This window comes from Mus caroli, chromosome 8, assembly GCF_900094665.2.
Source record: "Mus caroli chromosome 8, CAROLI_EIJ_v1.1, whole genome shotgun sequence".
In the NCBI taxonomy this organism is placed as follows: Eukaryota; Metazoa; Chordata; class Mammalia; order Rodentia; family Muridae; genus Mus; species Mus caroli.
Window position 1 is genome coordinate 98,330,765 of NC_034577.1, and position 5,226 is coordinate 98,335,990.

General features: G+C 49.7%; 1 long non-coding RNA gene across 1 annotated transcript in view; it reads left to right on the forward strand.

Moving 5' to 3' along the window:
* Nucleotides 1–333: 333 nt before the first annotated feature.
* The window catches only part of LOC110300735, a 7,785-nt gene continuing 2,892 nt past the window's right edge, over nucleotides 334–5,226 (forward strand). The window contains exon 1 of the long non-coding RNA XR_002378609.2: nucleotides 334–562. This is a non-coding gene — a long non-coding RNA (uncharacterized LOC110300735). The remainder of the gene's footprint in view (nucleotides 563–5,226) is intronic.

Sequence of the window (5,226 nt, forward strand, 5' to 3'; positions counted from 1 at the left end):
AAGTGCAGAGTGTAGGAAGGGTCTAGGGAAAATTTGTCTCAAGCCATAAGGAAGCAGTTCAGGGTCGGTGGAGGGGCAGTCAGTACTATACTGATCTGAAAAGGGGTGTAGGGGCAAGGTGTGAGCGATCTCCAGGAAGAACTGTGGGGGAGAGCTTCCAAAGGGGGCTTCCACATTGAGCAAGCTCCCTACTGCATCCTGTCCTCCGTACAGCCTCTCTCTGTGTGGACACCCATCAGGGAACCCACCTGTCAGCCAGTGGGACAGGGGCTTGGGCAATGGGGGCCTTCAGTGCACACTGCGCATGCGTGAGTCTGGCATCTGCAGAGGCAGTTGGCATTGCCCCCATTCAAGCACTCTCCAAGGCCTACAGTGGAGAAGAGAAGGCTGCCAAGCCCCTGTGAAGAAGAAAGAGACCGTGTAGCGTCCCAGCCCCTCGTGACTTCACACTGGGTGTGAAGACAGAATAGGATCCTGAAAGAGGCTGACTTTAACGAAAGGAATGAGTGTGAGCACTTTTAGACATGGCGTCTAGAATGTCCTTCCAATTAAGAGGTGCACAGTAAGTTGGGGCTCCGAGGGTGAGTCCTGGTGATGAAGGTGCCCTTCATGACCATGGGGAAGCTTGGAGTTGGATACTAAGCACCCCTGGGGGTGTATTAATGCAAGCCCAGAAGGACAACTCCACGCTGAGGGACACCCCTCTGGGGCTCAAGGCCTAGGGTTGAGCCGGAGAGTCTGATAATGGGCAGACACCCAAGGTCTGCTCTTGGAAGCCAGGATGTGTGTGGACTGCGCCCTCCCCGGAGGTTACCCCGAGTGCTGGCGCAGTTCTCTGGCTCTGCCGCCCGAGCACTCACGGGTCTCCTTCCAGCCTTTACTGGGACATCTGCCACCTCCCAGGTCCTCCTCTTCCAAAGCCAAGAAGGGTCAGAGGAAGGGAGTGTCCCTGTATACCAACGTAGCAGAGCAGCTTCTGAAAGCTGAGGGGGGCCCCCAGGGAGAAAACATGGCCGTGCCAATTTTGAAAGGTCCCCAAACGACTTCTAAAAGCACCAAGGCCCATGAGTAAGACTGCGGTGCTGGATGGAACGCGGGGGCAGGAACGCTGCCCAGATCCCTGGCAGGAGCTGCTGGAAGAAAGCAGGCCAGGGCGCTGCCTCTGCAGCAGGCGCATTGTCCCCCCTGTTCTGTGGGCTCTTGGGTATCTCTGTCCAGGCAAAGCCCGAGCCCACCCGTGAGCAGCTTCTAGCCTGCAAGGCTCAGCACCCTGCAGGATTCTCTTCCACACAGGTCCCTCACCTCTGGCTCCACGCCCAGCCAGTTGCCCACAGACTGGAAAACAAAGGAACACTGCCTTCCCTGGAGATTTGTGCTTAAGGGATGGAAGGGATGGGCCTTGGGCAGGCTGGGCGGATGCTCTGTTGATCTTTTTTTTTTTTTTCCGAAGTGCAGAGACTATGACAGCCAATTCCTGTTGGAAGTGGCTTTGTTTTCTTTGGATGGTGGAACACTTTTCCTTTCTCGTGACTGTGGCAGTTTTGGGTCATGTTTAGGATGGTAACTGGTTAGCCTAATTATGTGCCTTTCACAACCACGTTCTTAACCTTTTGGGGCACAGATGTTATTACAACCTTGATTGAGAAGAGGGGTCACCTCTTCTCTCTCCCCTCTGCTTCTCAATCGGAGCATTTAACTCCTAGTGAGTTAGAACTCTTTGTGGAGGCCAGGAGTGCGTAGCTCAACAGGTTCAAGGCCCTGAATTCTGTCCCAGTTTGGGGACAAAAAATGAGAAACTGTTGGGTTAAGGAAAATAAGGAAAGGCCCTTCCTGTCCCCCTATATTCTACCCTAGATTTCCTTCAGTCTGGTTTTTAAGATTCCTAGCACTGGTTGGGTCAGTGTGCCCTGCTTGGCTCCTGTCTGAATCAGTCCATGTGTCTAGGCACGTTTCTAGCTAAGGCTGCCTCTGGGTGAAGGCTCCAGGCCCGCACTACACCTCTCTTTAAGGCATCAGGCTATTCCAGAGGGATTTGTAAGCCTTTTGTCTTATCTCTGTCTCTCTATTACACAGAAGCGGGGCAACCGGAGTCTCTGTAGCTTCAAGGAGAGGTGGCCCTATTTCCAAGGAGCAGGTTCTAGGGAGACAGGCGTTGTCTGGTTTTGTTAAATTCCAGCAGAAAGTCACTTTGCCAAAAATGCCAAAAATAAAAATGACTGTCTAGACACTCACATATTAGACACTCTAATATGAACAGAGACTTTGACCTTGACGTCATCAGGTTTTGCTTCCATGGCAAGATGAAGGGCTAGGTCAATTAACAGACAGGGCTGTGTACCTGCTGTGCACCAGGTTGTGTGCTTGGCACCTGGAGGCATGTGGTGATGAGACAGACACGCAAGCACTGGTAATTGTAGGAAGTAGAAAATACAAAGATGAAAGTAATGTAGTGTGGAGTGACCAGGGTTGCCACGGTAGGGATGTGATGAGAAAGGTCTCTGAGAATTCACAACTGGGGCAGAGACCTGCTTTCCAGCTCACTTACCTGCCTGCTCTCCACCTCACTTTCTGTAGCCAGTTAAAGGTCAGCCGTGAAAGAAATGCAACATAACATTCTAGAAATAGACGACTTACAATGTTTGCATTGGGTATTATTCTGAGGAACACGATAAAATGTCATGCAATGCCACTCTGTCCACCCAGCTCACGGCCCACGCTCCTGCACAGTGTGCCCATGCTGTGTGGCTGTGCCACCTACCTGCTGATCCCTTGGCAGCCGTTCTGAGGGAGCCCACCGTTCTGCAGCTTTGATCACAGTATATTGTGACATTTGTTCAATCTTATTAATGGTTATTATCAGTCTCTTTGTAAATTATTCCTTATGGAGAGATAGGAAAAACACACATAGGATTTGGTGCTGTCTGATGCTTTAGACTCCCTCTGCGGGTCTTGCAACCTATCCCCCATTGGTGAGCCGAGGCTACAGTATTCAAAAGATAGTAGCCACTTGGAGGACTCCAGGCTGAGGGGACAGCTATTGCGAAGGCCCTGAGACTTGAATGGTTGACCTGCTTAAGGAACAGAGAAACAGTGGACTCGGACAGAGTGAGGAATGGGAAGACGGGAGATGGCACGTAAGCTAGGATCACATCCTGTATAAGCCTTTCAAGGAAGTGGAAGTTGGGTTTTTATTACACAGTGACAGAGGAGCATAGAGAGGAGGATGCTGTTGGCATTCTTAGAGTTGGTATTCATAGAGAGGAGGGTGTTAGAGCAGGGGTGGGTGAGAGGTCCCGGTGAGAGAGGTGATTGTAGCTTTGTCCTTTTTGGTAGCAAGACAGACAAAAGCCTGTGGACTCTTTTTCACGCGGGCATACACAGTGCAAGTGGTTTTCTCTTCCCTCCTGTACCTAATTTATTATAAACTCACAGTGGCTAAAGCCCCTAAAGGTCCAGGCATGGTGGCACATGCCTTTAATCCCAGTACTTGCAAGGCAGAGACAGGAGGACCTCTGGATGTTTGAGACCCAGCCTGGTTTACATACCAAGCTCCAGTACCATTAGGACTATATAGAAAGACCCTATCTCAAAAAAAAAATTCATAGAGACTGTCTCTTAATTCACTCCTCTCTCTCCCCTCCTCCCTTTCTCTCCCTTTCTTTCTTAACTTTAAAACAGGTTTCATTCTACAATCCTGGCATCCCCAAACTCTACATAGAACGGGCTGGCCTTAAACTCACAGAGATGTACCTGTCTTGCCATCCAATTGCTGAGTTAAAGGAATACACCACCACTCCTGACCCATTTATTTCTTTTGAGACAGGGTCTCATGTAGCCTAGGATGGCCCCAGACTCTCTATTTGGCCAAAGATAACCTTAAGCTTCTGATCCTCCCATCTCTACCTCCGGAGTCCTGGGACCGCTAATACACGTCCCCAAACTCGTCATGGCACACTGAGGATTGATTGCAGGGCTTTGTGCACAGCAAGCAAGCAGTCTACCAACTGACCTACATCCCTAGCCTGCATAGTGGGCCTTCAGTGGCCACCCTACAGCTCTCTTGTCCAAGCTGTCTGCTCCTGCTCTTTGCAGGAAATTGAAATAATGATAGGAATCCTTGTAGGAGCAAATGCATGGCTAATCTTGTCTCTGCAGAGTGTCAATATCCACAGCAGGCAGCAGTGCTGTGTGTGTGTGTGTGTGCATATTAAGTGTCGGCTGCACACCTTTGATCCCTCTTTGCTCTACAATAATCACCCCAGACTCCGGCCACTAGCCTTGGATCCGTTCCTTGCGGTTTGTATCTCTTGTTTGGTTTTTGGTTTTTAGATAAGAGCTTTGACAGCCAGAAAGGGCGGATGCATTGCCCAAGGTCACATAGCTAACAAATGACAGAGCTGGGACCCATGTCTGTCTGATTCTTGCCACATCAAGAGGCTGGTGAGACCAGTTCTGCACATCGAGGAGGCCCTAAGAACACCAAGGCTCCCTGGGGTTTAGCTCCTGTGGTTTTCTTTGGGGGATGGGGTGGGGGTGTCTTCTGATTTGCTGACTATGCTAAGCACAGTCAGGGTCAAGGGTGTCTTTGAAAGGTTTCCCTGAAAAGGACAACATTTAACAATGCCCATGAATCTAAAGGAGAAAGAGGGAGTGTAGGTCTTGAGATAAATAGACTCATTGTGTAGCAATAAACAAACTAGGGTGAGACCAATTGGTATGAACTGGCAGAGCTGATGCCATCTGTCTGGGCTCTTTTGACACGAGAAACTGATGGTGGCTATGGGTGTTTCGTGGAGGAGCACCCAGGAACCAAGATCCTGGTGACAAAGAAATTATTTTGTTAAAATTTAATTCCATGGCCAGATGGTAGAGGTACATGCCTTTAATCCCAGCACTTGGGAGGCAGACACAGGCAAATCTCTGAGTTGGAGGCCAGCCTGGTCTACAGAACAAGTTCCAGGAATGCCAGGGCTACACAGACAAACTCTGTCTGGAAAAACAAAAACAAATCAACAAAAAAGATTTATACGAGTGCAGTGTCCACAGAGGCCAGAGGTGTTGGGTGCTCTAGGGCTGGAGTTGCAGCAGGTTGTGAGCACAGTGTGTCCCCTGTTTGCTGAGCCATTTCTCCAGCTCCAGAAGTTCTAAGAAATAGTCTTCTTCTTCTTCTTCTTCTTCTTCTTCTTCTTCTTCTTCTTCTTCTTCTTCTTCTTCTTCTTCTTCTTC